This window comes from Rattus norvegicus, chromosome 19 (genome assembly GCF_036323735.1).
Source record: "Rattus norvegicus strain BN/NHsdMcwi chromosome 19, GRCr8, whole genome shotgun sequence".
NCBI classification, from domain to species: Eukaryota; Metazoa; Chordata; class Mammalia; order Rodentia; family Muridae; genus Rattus; species Rattus norvegicus.
In genome coordinates, this window is record NC_086037.1 from 58,171,154 (window position 1) to 58,197,333 (window position 26,180).

The window sequence follows — 26,180 nt, forward strand, 5'->3', positions numbered from 1 at the left end:
ATGTATTTATTGTATCATGTTAGAAGATTATATAGTCTCAGAGGTTGTTTGTATGCTCCATGAATACCATGTTTAAAGCTCACAAATGTATCTGCAGTTTTTCCCATTTTTGGTATTTTTATAAGGACAACCCCTTCAGGGGTCCCAGTTCACCTTTGCATCTACAATACCTTTACCACCAATAATATTGATACATTTTCATATTTCTAATATTCAGGCAAATCAAATGGGAATATTTCTAGTTGACCCAAGGAAAAGCTGCTTTTAATGTGTATTCAGCTATCAAATAAAAACCTTCAAACAATGGAATGACAGGTGTGCAGTCTGAGAACTGGAGGTAAACTTTTATTTAAAACGTTTACTTATGTTTTGTTGTTTGTGCATATATGGTTTCAGGACTGAGGACCCTGCCCTGGACGACCAACAAGGGAGCTTATCACTGAGAGAGAGGCTAATTCGTATTTTCCCTGTAGTCAGCAGCTGCCTGTAGCTCTTTGTCTAAGGGTAGAATCCTGTGAAATACCCCCCCAATGTGGTACTCTGACTCTTACCATAAAAACATAACCCAACAGGTTCTAGTTAAATATATGTGTGCGTATTCGTATGCGTATACATGTGCTCACATATACATTTGTAACAGATGTAATGTTAAAAGACTCAGTTTGACAGAGTGGGCACTGGGGGGATATGAAGGAGGGTAGCTGGGAAGGGCAGGATGGAGGAGAAGGAAGGGAGAGCGATGCAATTGCATTTCAGTTAAAACGTTTTACAAATAAAAAGGTATAACATGGGAAAATGGATTTTTAATCCCCTTTTATTGTACTGTGTGCATTAGTGTTGGCATGTACATATGTCGGTATTACATGCATGCAGGGACCTGGAGAGGGCAGAAGAGGGCTACAGATCCACTGAAACTGGCATGACAGATGGTTGTGAAATGCCACGTGGATGCTGGAAATCACACTCTTGACGCCTCTGTAAGAGCAGCCAGTGCTCTTAGCGACTGAAACATCTCTCTAGCCTTTTCATTTCGGATACAATTTTAGTCAAGTAAAAGTTCTCCATATTCTTCCACACTGATATGCTTTACATTGGGCTTACGTGACTTTCCAATCCTGTTGAAAAGACCAGGGTCTCATCCCTCAGCATTAGCAATGTCAGTGTAGACCACATAGGACCCAATGAAAATACAGTCTTTGGTACTTCTAGAACTATATAGGCTATAGTGTGAGCAGCTCTATATACCTATGGGCTTCTGTAAGAGGAGCAGCATGGCCACCTCTACATAAACGTCAGGGGCCATGCAGCTGCAAAGGCATGTCCTGCAGGAGGACCTAATCGAGGACCACCTGAGAAACCTAGGATTTCTGATGTAGACAATGCCAGCCAGTCGAGACCTGTGGTTTAGAAGAGATGCTTTCTTGGGACCAATGGGACACTGGTAGAAGGTATTGAAGGAGCTCATAGCTGCTTTCAGAAGCACTTGCTACTGCATGTCTCGTCGACTCCTGAAGTTCGTGCAGTTGCTCCCGGGCCACCCCAAGGGCAAGTAGGGTTAGGCAGCTAGCGGCCCAGGCACAGGCCATAGACTTCCCTGGAAAACTACTGCGTTCTTTTATAGTTTTACGTTTGTGGCTATTTGAGTAGTCTCAGTTTGTATGTCTGGTCGTCTAAGCTAGCCACATAAGGTGCTTAAATGTCTTAATAATTTCATAACTAAAATTTGAAATTCTGTAATGGGTTCTGCCCTGGAATTATATGGTGACTGTACTGCTAGACACTTGTATTCAAATTTTTACACTAAACAGGAAGGAATGAAATTCTTATAGTCTAAGAAGGGTAAATTGTACCCCAGTAGCATCTCAGATGGATTCCCCAGCCCCTTCACGTAACACTTAGCATCCTACCTGTTTGCCTTTTAGATTGATGTCTATAGACTGGACACTATCTTAACACCAGGAGGCCTGCTTCTGAGTAGGGAGAAGCTTTCCAATGTTTCGCCAAAGCCCTGGGAATACAGAAGTCCATAAGAGAGCAGTCTTCTGTCTGTATGTAAATAATTTTCTGTGAAAGAAAGCCAAACAATATCAATTTACTTTAGGGTTATATCAACACACCAATATCCAATTTCCTTGTGCTAACTGATCCAAAAGGGGGCAGGCTGTATCATTTGGGAACTGTCTGTCTCTTGCTGAAGTGGTAAGAAAAAACTGTTGTTAAATTAAGAATGAGAATTTTCAGAAAGGCCATGGTGAACGTTCATCACCCTTAGATGCAGAATGCCTTAGGCTTTCTCTGAAGGGTGTATTTGGGGAAATGATATCTAAATTCGATGATAGTCTCTCTAAGTACATGCAAAACAGTTCATCTTCAATAAAAAGACCCAGGATCACTCTGCAGTGAAGTTACAATAGGCAGAGCTGGGAACACAGACCACTGTTGCTTTCCTTTCCTGGAAACCTACCTGTGTGCTTCCCCTGAACTCAAGGATGAGCTTGCTGGCCACATTCCGCTTACCTCTCACAGTCGGACAATCATGAATTACCATATCATGATACAAGCCTAGAACTGACACCGCTTTTGGATATGACTCTCTTTTAATCCACAGACAGGTTACGCTGCACACCACGAGAAGCAAAGGGGTGGCTAGTTCTGTATGTGCCGTCAAAGCACCCCACCCCAAAGTAGTGGGTGGGACAGGAGACAAGGTTCATAAAGACAAAAGGCAAAGTAACATCAGTGAGGCTTTAATTTGGCCATTGCTGGTACTTTGCTTCACAATATTATGTTAATATATGTCTCTCTGTTCAAATCAGAACAGTTCTTTTGATGTTGTCTTTGAATTCAGAAATATTTACTATTCATCATCAGACACAGACATATGAAACACTGCCTATTGCATGACTATCTCTTAAGGGCAGCAGTGGTAGTCGAATAGTCCAAGCACGTGATGGAGTGGCTACCCGAGACGAGAGAAGCCTAATACAAATAAAGAAGGTGAGTAAAAATGCAGCCTTGGGACCAGGGAAGCTTCAGGAAGGCAGACAGATAGGTGTGGGGGCGGGGCGGGAAGGGTCAAGATTGATTGTCAGTTGTGGGCTCAAGATTCAGCTTTCGGATCACTGGAGTGTGAAGGTGGGTCACTGATGGTTGGATCAAGCAAAGATGTGATAACCAGAGGCTCTGTAGCTAAAGTCTCATTCCTCCTCAGAGGAAAAGTAAACAAAGTTAGCACAAGGAACATAGCAGCCAGAGGACAAAGGCTAAGTAACTAGGGTTTCTGTAGGAAAGTTAAGGGGTTTGGAGGCAATGTACACTTCGGGGACTCTACAGCTATTGCTAAGTCCAGGTTATCAAGAGGAGCTGATATGCCCTGAGAAAGTCTAGTTACTAATTTTAGAAAAAAGAGTGAGAGAGTGCAGTTAGGTGTATAGGAGACAGAAACTCGGGTTAACTTACATTGGGAACATTAATAACACGATGCCTTGTGTATCTCTGTTGCTTGATACTTTTAAGTCGGGATTTACTGCTTAATAAAGCTCTGAAATCAAATCCCTTTCCTATGGAACTTCTCTCTTATTGTAGAACAAACAAGTCCAGAATTTAACGGATTACTCGGAAGCCCTTGGTTGGTGAGTTCGCACATGTGTCTGGGGCAGCTGTCTTGTTGGCTGGAAATTAGAAGATCTGGGATGGTCTCGACTTGGATGGGAAAGTTCTCCACGTGCCTGTATCATAGAATGTTCTTATGGGGATCATAAGCAAGGCACTACAAAATTTTTTCAAAGTCATTTGCATCTGATTTGCTGCTTTTGCATTGGTTAATGCCACAGGAGGCTCGATTGCCATTGGTGGCAGATTTATCTTCTGGCCTTATGCTACAGAAAAGAAACTCACAGTAAGTTGATGTGAAACAAAATGGAATTTATTAAGCAAGGTGGGCTTGACCCTGGAAGAAGATAGATTCCCAAGGCTTAGAGAGGGACAGAGACTCACAACCGCCACTCACAACTGTCTATAACTCCAGTTCTAGGATATCTGACACCTTCTAGCTTCTGTGGGCATCAGCACACAGACACACATGTAGGCAAATACTCAGACACACACAAATAATAATAAAAACATTTTAACAACAGAGGGATATATCCTCATGTGGGCACTAAGGAAGATGCATGCCTACATGTCTTAACAATAGTTATAGATGCGATTTTGTTACTTTTGAAATTATACTGTTCAAAGAATATGATTTATGGCTCTGAATTTAAAAAGTGAGTGAAGTGTTAAAATTAAGTGAAAAGAAGGTAAAGCCATTTTATTCTTATCTTTATTAAAGAAAGAACATTACATATTACAAAAAGAAAGAAATGCCAGGGAGATTTAAAGTCAAAGGTCACAGAGTTTAAGACATGTGCAGTACGGTCTCTGCACAGGCTGTGTTTGTGGTGGTTTGGTCTCTTGGGTTGAAATTCTTGGGACACTCGGCCACCAAGGGACAGAAAGCAGAGCAAGGATTCAGGAGCTTTTTCTGTTCCCAAGTCCCATTCCTTCTCCCTGTGTTCTATCCTTCCTCGGGAAGCCACTGCAGAAGAGCTCGGATGACTAATTCACCCACAGAGATAATCAGTCCATACCTAATTTTTCATTGTGAATTGTAGAAAATTTTGAAATCCTGAAAGGTATATAATTCACCACATTTCAGTATCTAGAACAAAATAGCCAACCATCTTCCTCCCCTGTCATTTTCTCTAATTATATATTGCACATTTTCTCAATTATCACACGGCACGTACTTTCATAAGTGAGAATGCTCTTAAGCACCCTGCTTCTTTTAAGCCTGTACAACTCTCTGACTTACTGTTTTGCTGTATTAATTTAAAACATTTTCTAATTATGAAACCTTTCCGATATACAAGATTGCATCCCGAGGAAAGCTCATTTAACTGGAAATTAGCGGGTCAATCATTCTGAAGTCTCGCATTGCCTCTGCCCAAAGTTCTTTTGTGGAACATTTGTTCTAGTCCCTACTCTCAATCACAGAAACAGAGTGCCCTCTCCAACCATTAGTACTTGCCTGTTTTATTGTATTTAGATGATAAGAACGAAGGCAATTACTTATACAGACCAGAGTCAGGAAGTCGACCTGCAAGATGACCTAACACAGGGCTGGGCATTAGACAAGTTCCATATAAATATTCGTTCTTTTTTTTTTTTTTTTTCGGAGCTGGGGACTGCCATATAAATATTCGTAAAAGGCTTAGATCTGTGTTTGCATTAACCCACGTGACCACTCATGGTTGTATTTAATGTTCATGGTTATGGTTTCTTTCCCCCCTCTTTTCTCCCTCCTTCCCTCTGTTCATTTCCTTTCTCTGTGTTATTCTTTTGTTTCTCCTATCAGTGTCTAGTTTCACATTCTATTTTATAATTACTATGTTCACAGTTCTTTCAGAGAACGCTTTGGGGAATTGCCCTAAATTAAGCAAACTAAATTACTAGTTTCCAGGTCTTCAGATCCCCACAATTGTACTCACTAATGCAGTGGGAAAGGAAAACCAAGATCCCAAGACAAAGGCAGGTCTGCACCAACCTTTCAACATTTTTAAGTGTGTTCATTCTCTTACGACTGCATCTCTCCTGATTACTGAAGATTTTTCTATTTCTTCTCAAATGTCAAAGGTAAAGTTTGCCCAGATTAATCTTAAAAGTCTGCTGTATCTGGCGGTGATACACTAACTAGGACCCCCTGTCAGTTGTCCTCTCATCCTGCGGCTGTGCTGGCTCTGTCGGGGAGATGGGAGAGTTTCTCCCACCTTGATAAGAAGCCGTAATTGTTTGTTTTTGATCAAGAGTGGCGCCAAACACCAACGTGACTGTGTGTGGAAGACAAATGTGTTCACCCCTCACTTTGTTTTATTGGCAACAATTAAGTTGATTTAAAAATAAATCTATGCCGCCCCTGTGTGCACACCATACTCCGACATTCGTAATTGCTCCCCGTGTGTAATGGCCTAGATGTTAATTTTAGATAGTTGGGATGGCAAGCCATATATTTTTAAACCATGGAGTCATTTTTAATTAATGTCTATTTGTTTTAATTCTGAAGCTCTGTTGAAATAATAATAGAAGTTTAAAGCACAAGCTATGGCAACAAAGATACGTGAATCCATCCTACTGGCTGTAAATTACTTGTGGAATCTTTATGACTTTTTAAACAAAAATTATTATTAATAAACAGAATATTATTTAAAGCATTTTTATTAAATTTGCCTCTGGCTTCTTCCCACAAGAGGCCAATGTTGCAGTTCCATTTCATTTTCTATGAAGGCAAGGGATGGGGTAATTTGAAAACTCAACTCAAAGGGAAAGATGGTTGTGTCACTCATGTATACTAAAGTTCTACTTGAGATCTGTAGCCATTAATTAAAACGTGACCCATCGGGATGCTTCCGGCGCTTTGTTCCGCTATAATGAGCTGCCCCGTTCCGCGCAGTCACACACAGAGCAGGTAGATCCGTTGGCATAACCACACAAGAGCCGTACTAAACATGGAGTTAGGGGAAAGGGAGCTGAGAGCATACGTAAGAGCAGGAAGCAGAGCCATGTAAAGAGCACAAAGAGCAGAAAGGAACGTAGACTGAAGGATGCTGGTCCTGGAATGAGAGAAGCCCGGGGTGGGGGTGGGGGGTGTACTGATGCAGTGGAGGTAGCTACGAGAGAGTTGGGAAGACGGGGGGGGGGGGGGGGGAGATTAAGATAAAAAGGCTTCTGTCTGGTTTTGTTCTGGTGTAACAGGATATCATGTATGCTGGGCTAGGGATTCCCTTGAACTCCTGATCCTTCTACCTCGACTTCCAAAGGGCTTAGATTACAGGCATGCGCTGCCACACTGCTCTCCAAAGAGAGCTTATGGGGACAAAGGGAATGTGGTGATTGCAAAGAGATACAAGCAAGAGCTTTGTAAGTCAGGAAGACTGAGTCACAGAACAACAATGCATGGGGAAATGTTGCCATTCCACACCTTGTTTGGGGCAGGAGAGATGGCTCAGCCTGTGAGAGCCCTGCTGCTCTTGAGGAGGACCTGACAGGTGGCTAACAACTGCCTACAGCTCCAGCTCCAGAAAAATCCAGTGCCTCTGCCCTCCCATGCGCATTCCCACACACCAGCACATGCATCCATCGGCATGAATAAAAATAAAATAAATGTTTTTAAATGTCATGTTTAGTGGTGAACAGAAAACCGTTAAGCAAACTGAAAAATATCAATAAATTAAGGAAGACCCAAAAAAGCACATAAAAAATAGAGGATGTTTTTTAGGTCATAAATGAGGATTTTAAAGGAAATAACAGGGTGAAAATTTAAAAAACTCTATCAAAGTATGACTTACTATATTCAAATATTATATGGAATATATATAACCCAAATGGAAAATACATTTCTGGATCAGGAAAGGGAAGGGAGAACTTCACTGCTTTTTCTTTCTTTTTATTTAAAGATTTATTTATTTATTATATATAAGTACACTGTTGCTGTCTTCAGACACACCAGAAAAGCATATCAGATCTCTTTACAGATGGATGTGAGCCACCATGTGGTTGCTGGGATTTGAGCTCAGAACCTCTGTTAAGAATAGTCAGTGCTCTTAACCACTGAGCCAGCTCACTAGCCCCACTGTTTTTTTTTTTTTTCTTTAGAAAAAATTAATTAAAATATTTAAATGGTCATAACCTTTGGATCATTGAATGCAATGTAGGGGGAGGTGGGGGAAGGGAAGAGGTATAGCACTGTTGCACATGGTAGATTCTGCAGTTTTATAGCATTGGGTCCCTTCTAATATCATGTATAACTTGACTTTAGTTAACCATGCTTTTAATCTGGGTTTCTTCTTAAAAGTTAATACATTTCTAAATTGGATACATTATGCATATATCTTTCCTAGCCTTTATTCTCATATGTGTCTTTTTGTCCCTTCCTGAAAATAGTTTTTTCCCGTATTATATGTCCTTATTACACTTTCTCTTCCCAATTCCTCCTCATTTCCTTCCCATTCAGACCAATCCCCTTTCTGTCTCTCATTAGAACCAAACAACAAAGACATTGTAATATAATATTAATATAACATATACTATAATAATAAGATGAACAAATCAGAATAGTACAAAACAAACAAAAGGGAAAAACGCTCAAGAAAAAGATATGGTGAGACCCACTGTCTTGTACACTCAGGAATCCTATAAAAATGTGAAAACAGAAGCCATAACATATCTGCAAAGGACCTGTACGGTAAAATAAATACATATAAAAAATTAAAAGGTAATTTTTGATAAAAGAAAGAAAAGAAAAAATTAATGAGACACACACACAGAGAGAGAGAGAGAGAGAGAGAGAGAGAGAACCCTGTCATTGTCATGACATTATAAGACAAGACCCCTCCGAAAGGGTGTTGAGGTCATTTACTGTCAGTTGGCCATCTACTGCTAAGCATTCAGCCTATCCTTAAAAGTCCTTTGTTATCTAGTGAGACTCCTTGGAGAAAACTAAATTTCATTTGCAAGTGTTATCAGTTGAAGATAGCATCTGGTTTAGGGATGGGGTTGTATGCCCACTTCTCCCTCCAGCTCTAGGATCCCATCTGCTGTACACCCTTGTAGGCCCTGAGTACGACGTCTCAGTTCCTTGAGTTCCTATCAACATTAGTCCTGTCCTGTTTTGAAGGGCACATTCCTTTAATGTCTTCCAGCCCACCTGGCTCTCCTCCTCTTTATGCCTCCTCTCTGCAGGGTTCCCTGAACCTGGGGGAGGGATTTGATGGAGACATCCTGTTTGGAACTCTGAACTCCAAAGTCTCCCACTTTGTGCATAACATCCATTTGTAGCTCTGTATATCTGTCCCCACCTGCTGCAGAAGGGAGACTTCTGATGGTGACTGACTAAGCAGAATGTCATTAAAAGTCATTTTATTGCTAAATTTGGTTTCTCTTGGACAGATAAACATGGAATGAGTTCCATCTACTGGACTGTTCCTAAAGTCAGATCAGATATTGGTTGTCTCTCACCACCTTTGTGCCACCATTGCATATACTATAGGCAGGATGCCATTGTACATCAAAGGGTTTGTAGAGGGGCTGGTGTTTCTTCTTTGGTAGCATGCACAGCACTTTCTGGTTTCATGGACACTAACCGACCCCTAGGTGTGAGGACTTTAGGTAGGCACCAACATGACTCCTCCTAGTCCAATACGCTGTGGAGGAATTGTCTATAGCAAGAGGAACTTGGCGTCAGTTTGTAGAAAGCAACTTTTATAGTCTCGGCAATGCCCTGGGTTGTTTGGGGGTTTCCATGATACCTTTCTGGCCCCTAACTGAATTACATATAACCATTTCCAATACTGAAGGCTTCATTTCCTAACAAGAGACGTCCAGCTGGGGCTCTGTCTTTCCCATTAGTCAGTGATTTCACTTAGATCACCGTGTGTGTGTGTGTGTGTGTGTGTGTGTGTGTGTGTGTGTGTGTGTATGTGTGTGTGTGTATGTGTGTGTGTTTACCTATATATCTTACTACACATGTACATCTGATAATATATATATTATTAGATTACCATATTGGGTATATTACAAACATATACACATAGGGAGAGACAAATGAAATTAAGGGCCATTTGGGCATGAAAACCTAGTATCTTAAGAAATTTCTACAATATTAGGTTTCCACAAGACCATTCAATGGCTCTTAAGTTTAGGTGTCTTTCTTTATATTCCCTTTCTTATCCCCCTCTTCCCTCCTATCCCTATTTGATATTTCTATTCCACCACCACCCCTTTTCTCTCATCTATCACTATCTATTCTGTTTCCCCTTCCTAGGAAGATCTAGCTGTCCTTTCTAGTCCCTTACTCCATACTTAACCTCTGTGGTTTGGAGCTTACTGATAATTGATAACTGATAACATGCGTTATTTGTCTTTTCAAGTCTGGGTTACCTCTCTCAGGATGATTTTTCTTTCTAGTTCCATCCATTGAGTTTCATGAATCCATTTATTTAAAACAGCTGAGTAGTACTCCATTGTATAAATGTTTATCTGTCCATCTGTTGATAGACATCTAGGTCTATTCAAGTTTCTGTTATTACAAATAAAGCAGCAGTGGACACGGCTGGGCAAGTGTTCCTGTAGGAGCATGAAGTGTCCTTTGGGTACATATCCAAGAGGGGCACAAGTGACATTTGAGGTACATGGATCCCCATCTTCCTGAGGAACCACCACACTGCTTTCTACAGTAGTTGTACGTGTTTGTACTCACACCAGCTATGGAATCCCTTACCTCAAATCTTTGCAAGCATGAGACTGTCATTCGTTTCATGGGCCTTGGCCATTCTACTGGTGTGAAATGAAACCTCAAAGTTGTTTTGATTTTCGTCTCCTTGATGATTAAGAATGTTGAGCACTCCTTTAAGTGTTTCTCAGCCATATTAGATTTCTCTTTTGATAATGCTCTGTTTAGATCTATACCCCAATTTAATAAACTGGTTATTTGTTTTTTGTGATATCCAGGGGATTTTTGTTGTTGTTGTTGTTTTATATTTTTTATATTAGCCCTCTATCAGGTGTGTAGTTGGTAAAATTATTTCCCCATTCTGTGGGTTGCCACTTTTTCCAGAAGATACTGTCCTTTACCATATCAGAGCTTTTCAGTTTCATGAGGTCCCATTTATCAATTGTTGTTCTTAGAATCTGTGCTATCAGTGTTCTGTTCAGAAAGTCTTTTCCTGTGCAAATGAGTTCAACATCTGTCCCTAGCTTGTCTTCTATCAGGTTCAGTATATCTGGTTTGATGTTGATGTCTTTGATCCATTTAGACTTGAATTTTGCACAGGAGGGTAAGAATAGATATATTTGGAATTTTCTACTTGCAGCCACATGGATTGACCAGCACCGTTTGTTGAAGACGCTTTCTTTTTTTCAGTGTTTATTTCTGGTATCTTTATCTTTTAAAAAAAATCAGATGTTCATAGGTGTGTAGATTTATGCCTGAGTCTTCAATTCTATTCCATTGGTCAACATTTTTGCTTTTATACCAATACCATGCTGTTTTTATTACTATAATTACGTAGTGCAACTTAAAATCAGGGATGGTATTATCCCCAGTTCTTTTCTCATCCAGGATTTTTCTAAGCTACCCTGTTGTTGAGTTTGGGTTTTTGGTTTGTTTGTTTGTTTGTTTGTTTGTTTGTTTTGTTCTGTCTTGTTTTCTGTTTCCATAGGAAGATGAAAATTGTCCTTTCAGGCTCCATGAAGAATTGTGCTAGATTTTTGACAGAATCATGGACTTATGTTTAACCCGTATTGGTTTTGTTAGAATGGCCTTCTTTACCTTATTCATTTTATGTATTCCTGAGCATGGAGATCTTTACCTTTTCTGATGCCTTCTTCAGTTTCTTTTCATCAATATTTTAAAGTTTTTATCAAATGAGTCTTACTTGCTTGGTTAGAGTTACCCCAGGATATTTTATATTATTTGAGGCTATTGTGAAGAGTGTTATTTCCATGATTTTCTCAGTCCATTTGTTATTCGTATATAGGAAGACTATTGATTTGAGGACTTAACTATATATTCTTCTAGTTTGATGAAAGTGTTTATTAGCTGTAGGAGTTAATAAAGATGCTTTAACTTCTTGCTTCCCAATCTGTATCTCCTTGATCTCCTCCAGTTGTTTTATTTTTATTAGACTTTAAGTACTATATTGAGATATATTGAGAGTAGACAACCCTGTTTTATTCCTCATTATACTTTTGTTTCTTTTATGAACTTCTGGTTTGTGTACCCTCCTGTTTGGTGCATAGCTATTAAGAATTGCAGTATCCTCATGGTGAATTTTTCCTTGATGAGCATTTGTTCCTTCTGATTAGTTTTAGATTAAATTCCATTCTGTTAGATATTAAATTGGCTGTACCAACTTGCTTCTTAGGTCCATTTGCTTTGAGTGTCTACTTCTGTCCTTTTACGTGTGATGTGAATGTGTGTCCCTTAGATGCAGTAGAAGGATGAATACTGTTTTCACATCCATTCTGTTAGTCTTTTTTTGGGGGAGTGGGGATTGAGACCATTGATGTTGACAGACATCAATTAGTAGTGTTTGTTTATTCCTATCATTACATTATGGTAGTTTGTGTTTTTGAGAGTTTTGTTATTGTTGTCGTCATTGATGATGATGATGGTGGTGGTGGTGGTGGTTGTGGTGGTGATGGTGATGATGATTTGTTGGTCTGGAATTACTTTTTCCTTGTGTTTTCTTTAGTTAGATTGGCTTGTTCAGGATGAAGTTTCCCTTCCAGAGACTTCTGTAGAGTTGGATTTGTATGTATATATTAGTTAAGTTTGACTTTATAATAGAATTCTTTCTTTTTTCCATCTATTGTGATAGAAAGTTTTACTGGTATAGAAGCCTGGGCTGGTAATTGTGGTCTCTTAGAATTTGTAAAATATCTGTCCTGGCTCTTTTGGCTTTCAGAATCTCCACTGAGAGGTGAGGTGTTACAGAGGCCTACCCACAACCTCATCATGAGGTGCAAGCAGAGGAAGGCTCCCAGAAGCCCTCTAGCCACATGGCTCCCTGTAGCATGAGCTACTACAATGTACAAATATATGGTACAGATATGAGAAAGAGAATAGAACAGTTTGAGAATTATGAAGAAAGGTGGAACTGGAGACTCAGGGGTGGAGAGGAATAGCAGTTGTGAGTAGTCTGCCCCACCATCTGTGTCCATAGGGAAGACACAGCCTGTGCTGCCACTCTTAGCCATGTCTGGGTCCATGGTCATCCAGCAGCAGTGGTACATGTCAATGCCCATAGCTCATATTACCACTAAAGATTATGCAGGTGTCCCTGGTCCAGGAAGCCTCTTGGGATTATGCAGATGCCCAAAGGGTGTGCAGAGCTGGTCTCTACCTCACTGGCTTTGGCCTTCTCTCACCATCTGCAGCACTCAGAAATGTAGGTCCAGCCCTGTTGGCAGGATCCCTGATAAGCTGGCCAGGAGGGCATGAACATGGGGGACCTGTACCCACCACTCATCTGTCATGAGATGTTATGGGTGTGGAGTGAGGCCCTCTGCATCCTCACCCCTCTCCAGAGGTAGCCCCAGGATCAAGAGATCTGGAGAGGTAGGCCTGCCCCTCACCAGATGCAGCACTTGGGAAAATCACCTTGCCTGAAGGCAGGGGTGAGTCAGCTCCAAGGATGTCCAAATCCAGCTCCAGCTGCAGCTCTCAGGAGAGCAGACTCTGCACCCAGACTAGAAAGCACAGTAGAGCTGGCACCAGTGGTAAGCATGTGGGTGAGTGGTCCCGAGAATATGAGAAGAAAAGAGCTGACCCTGTACCCTGCCAGATGCAACATTGAGTGAGGTAGCTGGGGCAGTGGTGGAGGGTTCATCCTGATAGTGTGGGTCTGAAAGAGCTAGTGGGCTACCCAACCCGGCTATCCACCCAGGCCCAAGTCCAAGGCTTTGAGTTGGCCCACCCAACATCTGCCTCATCGATGAACTGCTACGCTTATAAAAGGGCTGGTACTACAAATCCAAAGCTTCAGGGTCCCCACGACACAGGGCAACAACAGAATTACCAAGATGAGTCCCAGTGAAGACCAAGTATTGATGGTATAGCAGAAGGAAAAGGTCTCAAACCAGGCTAACGACTCATTGGAATGTCCACTTGCAAGTAAAGGTGTATAAACAAAAGGGTGTACTGTCAGACATGCTGTGGCATACTGTAGCTCCCACAATGAGAATTTTCTATGCCTTGTATTGTTTTGTTAATTTTGCTTGTTCTCTATTCTCTTTGGGGGGGGGTAGCAAGGGCAGAGGGCAGATATGATGAGAAGGGGAGATGAGTGGGATTGTAGAGCATGATGTGAAACTCACAAAGAATCAATAAAATGCCAGAATTTTTTTTAGAGTTAACATTTTCCTTGTCTAAGGTATCTATTTTTTCTATCGTATCTTCAATGCCTGAGAGTCTCTTGTACAATCTCGTATTTTCTTTTGGTGAGGCTTACCTCTGAGGTACCTGTTCACACTCCTAAATTTTTCTTTTCCAGTTTTCCCTCAGTATATGTTCTTTCTTGACCGTATTTCCACTTTGGGGTTTTGATCTGTTTTATTCATTTCCTTTCACTGTTTGCTTGTGTTTTCATAGGTTTTCTTTTTAAAGGAATTACTCTACCTCTTAAGAATCTCTACCATATTCACAAAGGCTACTTGAAGGTCCTTCTCTTGTGCTTTAGCTGTCTTGCAGCACTCAGTGCCTGATGTGGTAGGGTAGTTGGGTTCCAATGGAGACATATTACTCTAGCTGTTTTTGATTATGTTTCTACGCTTGTATCTTGGCTTCTGGGGTTGGGACGACTGTAAATCTAGGTGCTAATTGTTAATCCTGTGATTCACCAGAAACAACGACAACAACATAGACAATTCCACCATGTTGGGCCAAATTTAAAGAAAGCTTTATTAAGTGTTAAATACTGATCAAGAGATGGAATTTGCTCAGGTCCATCCTCTGGAATTTCCAGCTAAGGATGACTTCATGGCATGTATTTCAGGGGCTTCTAAGGACAAAGCTATAGGCCACTGTATTTTCCCATAAGGCTTTGTTATTTTCCAGAACTACAATTCTCAGCATTCTAGGATATTACCTGGTTCCTGGGCAGGTGGGGTTTTCAAGTTACTATCTAACCTTGTCTTTGTTGAGTGGGTACTTTGTTCCTTGATTTCTGTTACCCTCTGTGTATTTTAGAAGAATGTGGTGGCTGTGTGTTGTCTAGTAGGAAATGCTTCTCGGATCTTGCCAGATGTAGTCATTGGGTTTTTTAATACAAGGGGTAACTTAATATTGGGAGCTGACACTTAGAAATGGAGATGGACTAGAAGGGGAAAAGTGAAGAGGTCCACAGGATGAAGGAAAGCAAGTGTATCCTTCACCAGGATCTGCTTGGTTCCCTAGGAATAGCCATACACAGGTAGTCTGCTACAGAGCTTGGCATGCGACTGGGAAATTAGGTTTGGAGGACGAGAAGGAGAGTGGAGATCTTAAGCTTGCTTGCCCATTTCACTGCCCTACTTGCTTCTCTGGCAGGTTTAGCCTGTGGAAATGCCTGCTGTAACTGGGGGCTGATCAAAGAGATGAATGGGGAGAAAGGTTGGAGGAGAAGACCTACACGGTCTGTTGGAGATGGAGGCAGAAAGAAGGGAAAAAGACCATAGCAGATGGTCAGCTACAGACATGGGGGCAAGACTACAGGATTAGATTTAGAAGAAAGGAGGAAGAGGCCTCCTTCCCTGGCCTGTGTGACTCACAGGTTCCCAGGATGTCTGCTGGAGATGAGAGCTGGTACCATGGGATGAGTGATGAGGAAGGTTGGAGAAGTTCTGAGTGATCCACTAGAAATGGGAGCAGAGAGAAAGGCATGTCTGACTCTTCCAGGGTTGCTGCAGGAAGCTGAAACTATCTGCATAGCACAGCAGGATTGCAGCTCCACCGGATGCTCATATATGAAGCTACACGCTCTCTCAACTACTGCTACAGAGAAGATTCTGACACTGGTACACACACACACACACACACACACACACACACACACAAAGACTCACACACACAAACACACACAAAAAGACTCACACACAGATAGGAGCAGGGCCTGTCTTCTTAACTGGGTGGCCAATCACCTTAATGACATTGCTATATTTTAATCACAATCTAAGTGACTAAATGGCAAAGCATTACTAACCATCAGATGTGAGCTTCATAAATTCTGTCAACTTCAGTCCTGGAAAGATCAAGCCAATCCTACATTAATAAAAAATATTTTGATAACTGAGGGGGAAATGCTTTTATCTTTTAAATCAAGTGGCTTTCAAAGGTGCCATGTTTCCTGGAACAAACCCTTACATATTCAGTAGCACTTGTCTTTCTGCCCCCTTTCCATGAAGATAACAAGTATGATAAGTTTTAAAGAAAAAGTGCTCTATGCTTGGATGTAGAAAGATGATATAGCAAGATCGCTGGTTGCTGTCCACCTAAATTAGATGATAAGATGCCACTTCGTTTGGGTTTCATTGCTTTGAAGAGATACCATGACCAGGGCAACTCTTATAAAGGACATTTCATTGAGACTGGCTTACAAATTCAGAGGTTCACTCCATTCTTATTGTCATGATGGGAAGCCTGCCAGCATCCAGGCAAACATAGTACTGGAGGAGCCAAGAGTTCTACCTCTTGATCTGAACGCAGCCAGAAGGACACTGGCTTCTTCAGGCAGTCAAGAGGAGGATCTGATTGCACACTGGGCAGGGCCTGAGAATAGGAGACCTCAGAGTCCACCTGCACAGCGATACATTTTCTCTAACAAGGCCACACCTCCTCCAATAAGACTACATCTTCTAATAGTGCCATTCCCTATGGCCAAGCATTCAAAGACATGCATTTGTGGGGGCCAAACCTATTCAAACTACCACAGACCCTATCACCGAAGATCACAAATGTTGAATACAGGATAGAGTGAAATAGGGTGCTAAGCTCTCTCCCTGCTGGCTAGCATGCACAATGCCAGGAGGTACTATGCAGTTTGCTTGGGAAGAAAGCTCATCAATTGTCTTATCTATGGAACGTGCATGCTGAAATACCCACCTGCTAGCAAGATGTGCCCATAGGTGCAATGGTAGCATGACTGTTTCAGGGGTAATCAACCATTTTCTGGATAGTTTCTAAGCCCACTACACAAGAAATATATCCATATCTATATCTATATATCATCTTAAGCATATATGTGTGTGTATGTATGTATGTATGTAAAACTGTAAACATGATCAAATGCCTACTGCCTTAGAAGAGAATTTAATACTTTTGTCAAGGAATAGGTAGTCAAACTGCCTTCTAAATGTTTACATATATTCCTATATACCACTATATTGTTCTCATCCTTGGTCAGGGAAAATATTTTCTTTAGCTATGAAAAATGGTTAAAGCAGAGAACCATAACTGGTCAGTGTGTTAATAGTAAGTGACTGTTGTGTGCTCAGCCTTCAAGGGGGCTTCTCTAACAAATGCTCCAAGGCCTAGGGAGTGCTTAAGGATGGAGATGAATGTATTTAGCACTGTCTTCTTGATATGGCATTAGCTACTGAAATGATGAACACAGTAACCACTTTTACATGACCCCCCCAACACACACACACACACACACACACACACACACACACACACAGGAGTAGGGTTAGTTGGGAGGAAGGGTCCAGGCAGGCAGGAATGAAGGAGAGATAAGGGAAGGCGGTGAAGATAAACACAGCCACAGCACATTGCCCAGAAGTATGAACTTGTCGAAAATAAAAACGATCAATTAAACAAGGAAAGGAAAATAACAGAAAATTTACAGATATGGACATATAGTCAGGAAATAGTGATAAATTGCCTTAGGTAATGACATCTTTTATCATTTAGGTAATGTGTCTTAAAAGACATGGTAGACTGAGAAGGAAAAATAGGATTTGAAGGAGATGGCACATGGCCGTGTTTCTTTTTTTTTTTTTAAGCTTAAGTACACAGACAATATTACTGATGAATTATTCTCATGCCAGGGTTTTAGGGCTCTATGGCAAAGTTCTCATGAGTCTGTCACTACACACAAATGTGGCTTCCTGATATTTTTAATCCATGTCCGTGTGTTTCACACTTTGTGTACTATTATATGCTGACTGTGCTTCTCAGGTGCTATATTTTAAAGCCCAAAGTCATAGCCCTCCCATTTTGATAGAGGATAACTTAACATAAAAGAAAGTATGGAAATTTGGGGGGAAAAAACCCAGTTCATAAAACTGAGCCTTCCTCTAATATTACCATCTGTAGAGACTATCTAGAACGGACATCTCTGTCTCCTGGAAGGAGCATCACTGATCCCCAAAGAGGCAGAACAGTTGCTGTAGTGCACACCACGGCGAACCAAGGCCAGCAGGACCCTGCAAAAGAGCTATGTCAGTGTGATGGACATTTCATGAAAAACACAGGGCAGAAAATGCCGGCCACTAGAACAAGATACAGAATCATTAACACGTAAAGAGAAGATTGTTCCACAAAAAAGACTGTCACTACACACAGATGTTAAAGACAGCTAAAGAACAGGTGCTTTCCTTGTCCCTGTTCCCAAATGTTATAAAGCCATTTCCTCTGAGTTGAGACTTACCATCTTTGAGGTAAGTTCTTTAAGACTCAGGAAGCAAACAACACACAAATCTTAGTAAAGTCTCTAAAACTAGATTCAGGAGGTGCCTCCCTTCCCAAGGTTATACAAGCTCAAAGGTTGGTGAGCAGTGAGACTCTCAGAACTGTTGAACTGTCACAAATTATACAGAGAGCCCCAGGGTTTCAGTTTACATGAGTCCTTACCCATACGGAAGTGGGCTTTTGATGACTCAGTGGCCTTTGACCCTTCCACAGTCTTGTAAGCAACTCCAATAAACACCTTGGTTCACCAAGGTAGATTTTGGTAGTATTATTACAAGCCACAGCTAGGAACCAAGTGTTCAAACAAATGAGACTTGGAGGGACGAGTCACACTTAGACTATGACAGATGTTATGATTCAAAACAAACCAATTTTTATAAAAGAAAGAAAAGCAAAACACAAGAACCGAGCCATGGGGGCATCTGCCTGTAATCCCAGCATTTTATGTGTTAAGGAAGGAAAAGATCATTGCAGATACTTAGGGCTATTTAGTGAGTTAGAAGTTGACCTGTTAAAAGGGGGAATAGTGTTAAAAGAGGGAGGGAGGAAAGGAGGGAATGAAGAAAGGAAGAGAGAGAGAGAGAGAGAGAGAGAGAGAGAGAGAGAGAGAGAGAGAGAAAGAGAGAGAGAGAGAAGATGATCCTGGTGCTAAAGGGCATATACTTATTTTGTTAGTATTATTATGAGACAGACAAAAGTAAAGAAACAAAACTAGCCCAAAAAGTAGTTGAGATAAGAAAGAAAAAAATGTCACAGTGCCAACGATGTTTCCTTTTCAGAAAAAGCAATATTTTCAAATCATGTGTTCTTTGGTGTAAATGTCACTTTTATTTCCTCAGGTGAAGGGATGAGTCGAGGACTGTATCCAACCTGTGTAAATACAGGGCTGAGTCCAGAGTGTTTCTTTCTCTATCGCTAGGCCTAGACCTGGAAGCTTCCTGCCTCTCTAAAATCTAATCTTCCAAACTGACTGATTCAATCCAGCTTTTCTCAGCTTCTGCCTGAATTGCTCTGCTTGGCCTCATATTAACGTTGGCAATATGTTCTAATCTTCTGGATCTTTCTCCTTCTCTGGCTTATTGTGTCTTCACATGTGTCTAGTTTGCTTTCATTGTAACCTGTCACAGTAAAACTGCCACACTCAGACCACCAGCACTTTTTCTCTCTCTTGCTGCTCTTCAGTACCCTATCTTTTCTGTGCTGTTCTCATGTGAGTTGGGCACACAGCCTATCTCTGACTCATTCTGTCAAATCTTTCTCTGATTCATCACTTTGCCTGCCCCTCAATTAGACATCACTTGCAAACATGGCTGCTTCCTTCTACAAACTAGCCATGCCTTCACTGTTAGAGATTAAAAGTATATACTAAGAGCATGTCTGTATTCCAACCAGATCATATTGTGATCCAGAGTGTGTCTGCATTCTGGATGGATCATATGGATTTAGAAGATCTTTGGATGTGATCCCTTGCCAGAAGAGCCATGTTGTTGGATTAAAATTCCTCTACACTTTGGAAGTCCTTCGAAACTGCGAGAAGTGCCCAATTTGGTGTGATAAGGAGCTGCACTCCTGGGTGACAACACTAACACAAGAGCTGAGTCAGGAAACAACTTCAAGCTTCTCTCACTATGCATTTTCTGATTCTTTTCCTCCCACCATTCTTGTCGATGATGGAGTTTATAGACTACCATGTTCAATGACTTAACACCCACTGCTTGCTCACTGCAATGGATTCATTATGGAGATATTTTAGCATTTCCTGTCTACTCTGTTAATGAATCTTTTTCCTTCCTCTTGAAGATTACATGGTCACATGCTAGAAAATGTGCATAACTACAAAGTACAGTGTTTACTCTATTTGGCCTTAGGGTGGCTCTGCCTTCTATCGCTTCTGGGAGGAAGGAATTATTTTATAATAATACCAGCACTAGCTTGTTAGTGAGCTCTCATACACTGTTGGTGAAAGTGTTAATTGGTACAATCACATTGGAAAGCTGTTGAACAGTTTCTAGTAAAGCTGAGTACACCATAGCCTCTGGTTCAGAGTCCCCACTCCTAGCGGTACATGTGAGTGTGCCTTCAAGAGAGCTAATTAGCACAGCCCAAAATAAATAAGCAAACCAAACATGCACAAGCAGGAGAATGAGCAAATAAATGCTGCATATTCATTTAAGAGAAATCTGTCCCAAACTGAGAATCAACACAATAGAGATGCATACTGTTTGCAGTAACTAGGATTAATTACACAAACATACTGTTGAGTGAGGAAAGCCAGATGGCCCCTTCCCCAGATCTGGCAACAGTCATGTGTACTATGGGAAGTTGAGGTTCTGTGACTTAGTCTCTGTAATGGGAGGAGCCTGCCTGTCCCCCCAGTCCCCATATCAGGCATTCTATGTCTTCATCTGACCGACCATCAATCACACGCACGATCTATTTGTCAGAATCCACTGAGCTGTGTGCTTAATGTTTGTGCGCCTTTCTGTATGCACATTACGCTTCACAGCATTTTTTCCCCAAAAGAAGGGAACAAATCAATTTAATTAATCACATTAACAAAATAATGAAGAAAATAATAAAATCATCACACCACTGATGCAGAAAAAGCAATTTATAAAATTGAGCCTTAATGAAGATTTTTCTTAGCAAAGCTGCAATAAAATAGAACTTTGTTAGCCCTAGTAGAAATCTTTGAGGGAATTCACATTTCCTTCAGAAATAGTGAAAGCTTTCCTTCCCCTGAGATCAAAAAGCAAGCTATCTGCTATGACCTAAGGTCTCATCTCTGACATTTCTGAACACGTTAACTAGCACCATAAGGCAAGCTTAGGAACGCATTTGTCTCAGAAGACTTGGTAGACTATCTTAAAATAATTCAGATATAAATTATATAATTAACGTGAGCATTTGAAATGTACTCAATAATATGTGTAACATTTTAATTTTAGATATGCACATTTGAATATTAAAGGTGTTACAGAGGCTAGAGAGATGGCTCACTGGGTAAGGTGCTTGTCACAAAAATGTGAGGACAAGAGTTCAGATCCCTGGCATCCATGTAAATAATGACAATTAGAAAACGCAGATATTTACACTATAATTCATAACAGAAGCAAAATTACAGATATGAAGTAGTGAGAAGAATAACTTTCTGACTGGGGGTCACCACAACATGAGCAACAATATTAAAGGGACACAGCCTTAGGAAGGTTGAGAATCACTGCTTTAATTTAAAAAAATAAAACTTACCTGTTTCTAACACACACATACACACACACTCTCTCTCTCACACACACACACACACACATACACACACACACACACACAGAGAGAGAGAGAGAGAGAGAGAGAGAGAGAGAGAGAGAGAAATGGGAGATATTGAAAATAACTCCATGATCTGGTAGTTCTATTACTGGCTTTTGGTCAACTTCATGTTGACTTCTCAAATGTCTATACAAATGTCTTCAAATTTTTGACAATGTAGGAGAAAATATTCTCTGCATCCTCACCAGTATTGACTATTTTGTGAATAGATAGATAGATATAGGAGAATATATTGTGAATATATACTCGTATATATGAATATATATATATGTTTGCTGTATATTATATACATATATATATATTTAGCTGGGGTTTAATGATATCTGAATGTGAATTTTTATTTACTCTAATAATTAGTGATGCAAATATTCTCTTACATTTATCAATCATGCTGGGATCTGCTTTTAAGAAAGGCCCATTAAATTCTTTGCTGACCTGTATATACAACCGTGATTGGTTTGCTTTTGTTTCTGTTGGCACTTTCCAGTTCTGTGCAGTTTGACTATTAATCTCTTACGACTTTGTAAAGGTTTCCTTCCCATCCTGTTGGTCATTTCTTCCTCAGGTTCTCACCACCTTTGCTATGTGTAAACAGGTGTTTCGGTTTACTATAGTCCCGTTCATCCACTTGACTTCTGTTGCTTATCCATCTGGAATAAAACAAAGATGATTATTCATCACATGGCTTCAAATATTTCCACGGCTGTGGATATTCCTCCTTAGCAGAGCACCGACTTTGCATGGTTAAGGCCCCAGTTATCTTCCTCATGCTTTTCTCAGGCGATTTACTGGTTTAGGTCTTACAACTGAGATGGTGTAATTCTACTTTTTAAGCTGTCTACTTTCACACGGTGCTAGACAGAAGGGGTTTGAGACTCCTGAAAGCAGGTGTCTGACTTGCAACACCAGTTCTTAAAGAGACTGTCCTTGCCCCAGCCTATGCTGGTGCTGACTATCCAGAAGGACACCTGGACACAGATAAATGACATTCTTCCAGGTCCTCTCTTCCTTTCCTTTGGTCTCTGGATGTGATCTTTTGACTACTGTGGCTTTGTGGTATGCTTTGCTAAAAGTGATGTTAATTCTGTCTTTCACGTTCTCCTCTTCCTAATTAAAGGTGCGACTTGGTTGTAACATCTTAAACTCTTTTTTTATCATAATCATCAATGCTTATCCATTCTATGTTAATGAGGCTCATGTCTGTGATGGAATTATGATGCCCCCGGATTTGTTAGTCCTCAGAGTTTTCTGGCCATATTCAGGATCCTTTGTGATTTCATACCAATACAGAATTATTTTCCCTACCCTTGTGGAAAATGTCACTGATATTTTGACAGAGTTGGCACTGACTCTGCATAGTGTGTGAGATATCATGGACGTATCTATGATATTAGTTCTTCTAACCCATATGTAGATGGATATAGAAATGACAATATTTGAGGAGCACCTTAAAGAGCTGGGTATAGCTCAGTAGCAAGACGCTTATCCAGTATGTTTGACACCCTGGATTTAAAGTAAATAGAAAACAAGCAAAAATGTTCTACTTGAAGGCCACCAGAGACTGTGACACTGGTAATTAATACATTTTGTGCTTTCCCAACCTAATTTTATTCAGAGTTTAGAAATGGCTCATGGCTCTTGTAATTCTATTTCAGTTAATAAAATACAGCTTTTTATTTTTCAGACACAATGTGACTTTTAATTTCTCATAAAACACCAAGCTGTCCATTTCCGTAAGAACAAAAAGAGAAAGCATCATTGGCAATATTCAAAACAATAGTTCTCGGATCCTAAAATAAATGTAAAGATCTCAAAGAATTCTCTGCCTGAGAATCGTCACTGCAAAGAGGCTCATCTGGCAGCCATCTGGCTGATTGAGAATATCCAGATTCATTTAGAGCTATCCTTGATCGCTGGAAACTTTGTCGCCTGCTAATCATGCACTTACTCAGCATGGCTCTGTGCTTGCTTGGTGACAGGCACTAGATTGGGAGCCAAGGAGAAAATTGTGAGTGTAGGCTTTGCTGGAGTCCTACCTCTGCCCCTCTCCTATAGTGTATTCTTTCCCCTCTCCCATATATTTGATTTTCCATACAGATGCTTTGTGACCACAGAATAGTATTGTTTAGACACCAACACCCCTACCAAGTGTCTTTGTTCTGCTTCCAGATCAAATAAAGTATTCCAATTTAGTCGCCACTGAAGATAAAAAGGAATTATCAAAGACATAAAGAGAATTGTTTACTCCAAATTAAAAGTACAATAGAACAAATACTGCTTTGTTTTATAGGTAATTTTGTGACTAAACCCACACCATAATAATATAGTTGAGGACTGTTTCCTACAGACCACACCATTATGTCTCAGAAAGAGAATTTTTATAAAATGTTATTTTGTTCTCATACTAAGCATTATTTATAATTGCAGTATGTTTTAATCTGTAATCCTTTCTTTCAAACAGTGGATGCGAAAGCTCTGCAAGGCAATGTATAGAGGCCCAACAAGTACTATATATTCAGGTTGCTGTGTTAAATAATCACATCTTTAAAGGCATGAACATATATACTTTTGTATATTTATCCATCTATCAAGAATCTGTGCACAGTTTAAGTTTCTAAAGGATGGCAGACAATATGTCATTGCCCCTAAATATGCTTTTGAAAAGTGCTGTAAAAAAAAAAATCACCAAGTGTTCCAAGTAGATAAGAACTTTGCTGACATTTATTGCCCTCTTATATGTAATACTACATCTATAGAGAGAAGATCCATTTGCAGGTAGTTCCAGTTCTGAATAGGTTCCTTTAACTTCCCTTTTAGGGGATGAAGAGATGGCTCAGTGGTTAGGAGCCCTTCTTGCACTTCCAGAGGACCTGAGTCTGTTTGCCAGCACGCACACTGGGTAACTCACAACTAAATGTACACTAACTGTAACTCAATCTTTAAGGGATCCAGGGCTCTCTTCTGCACTGTGTGGGTAGCATCACTCATGGGTGTAGCATCACTCATGGGTGTGTGTGTGTGTGTGTGTGTGTGTGTGTGTGTGTGTGTGTGTGTATGTGTGTGTGTGCGCACACACACACATACACACACACACACACACACACACATACACACACTTAAATAAAAAGAAGGTATAGAGGGACTATATCTAGTGAGAGGAAACTGTAAAACCAAGCAAATAGATATCCAGATGCTTGCAATCTTTTGATATTTGCAAGCTTTTGAATATCATGCTTGTAGGCATTTAACTCATTACCTACTTGACTGAACCATTGAGCCACAGTTCACTGGCACCACACGCCATCCACCCCAACTGTTATTGGCATTATGTAACTTATCCCTAAGTTTCCGACCATCCTGCACCAAAACCAGAAATGCTAAATCTTCTGTAATTGAGAAAGAAATAAAGATAACAATACATGACAGGAAGGTGTTAAATATCATATCATAGGTGTAACGCAGCTTGCTATCAGCCTACATCATTCCATAGCATAAATGCTTTCTTTTTCAAATTGAGTTGTCCTTTAACTTGTCAACCATATGGCTATTATGATATTAAGGGTGGCATTTACTCCCCGCAATTTTCTAATCATGTTCTGCCACCCTCTACAATCTCACACACATCTTCTGTTTTATTAAAATTATATTGAGTACTTTCTTTCTGAAACTCATTTTAACAAAAAAATTAGGGCACATCAGTATCTCCAGAAAAATCATAAATTATGAACAGATTGTGGGCTGGGGAGATGGTTCAGCAGTTAAAAGCACTTGCTGCTCTTTCAGAGGACTGAGTTAGGTACCCAGTACCCACCCAGTAACTCACAATCATGTGTAGCTCCAGTTCCAATGGATCCAACACTCTTTCTGGTCATTGCAGGTCATGTGCATGCATATGATATGCAGACATACATGCAGGTAAAATATGAATATATATATGTATATATAAAGATAAAATGAGTAAGTTTATAAAGGATAGATCATGTTCAACATTTGGTATCTTTCATCTGCATAGCACTTAAATGCAGCTCTCTTGCTGGCCTCTTTCCAGTGATCAGCTTGAAGAAAGTGAATGAATATATAATACGATCAACAACCCTGTCTTGCACATGAGGGTAGAGCAGTGAGAGCCTCTTTCTGCAGCATGATCTCCCCTATCACTAACCCTCAGCCACGACATGCAGTTACTACCAACCCCTCAACCGTTCCTGGCAGCCAAACAGAAGTGTAATTAGCATTGCCCCAAATGGTCAGAGCTCAATCTGTAACTGACCAGTTCTCTAACTCTTGACCTTGCTTATAACTTAGGACTGATGTGCAAAATCCTTACCCAATCCAACAATTTAAAATTAAATGTACCACACCATCAAATTAATATAAGTTCCACGCTCTTTAGTCAGTCAACACTTTCTCTATGCCAACAGCCACCAATCAGGACATCATACCCGAAACCCGATCTTTTTTCTAGGAACCATTATTTATCTCCTCCATGCTTTGGAATCACTGCTCAATGTGAGAGATGGTGGCTTACTCACAAACTGCTTCATAAACTACAGAGTAGCTGCTTCAGTAAACCATAAAGCATTCATGATGC

General features: G+C 40.5%; 2 long non-coding RNA genes across 2 annotated transcripts in view; one reads left to right on the plus strand and one right to left on the minus strand.

Annotated features, from left to right (window-relative positions):
- Window positions 1-26,180, minus strand: part of LOC134483644 (uncharacterized) — a 54,075-nt gene that overhangs the window by 17,438 nt on the left and 10,457 nt on the right. Inside the window, exons 2-3 of the long non-coding RNA XR_010060479.1 lie at window positions 22,025-22,239; window positions 1,908-2,064 (exon numbers count right to left, since the gene is read on the minus strand). This is a non-coding gene — a long non-coding RNA (uncharacterized LOC134483644). The remainder of the gene's footprint in view (window positions 1-1,907; window positions 2,065-22,024; window positions 22,240-26,180) is intronic.
- On the plus strand, window positions 73-6,656 carry LOC103694333 (uncharacterized). Its single transcript, XR_005497000.2, has 3 exons — window positions 73-337; window positions 1,923-2,997; window positions 3,586-6,656. It is a non-coding gene; the product is annotated as an uncharacterized LOC103694333 (long non-coding RNA).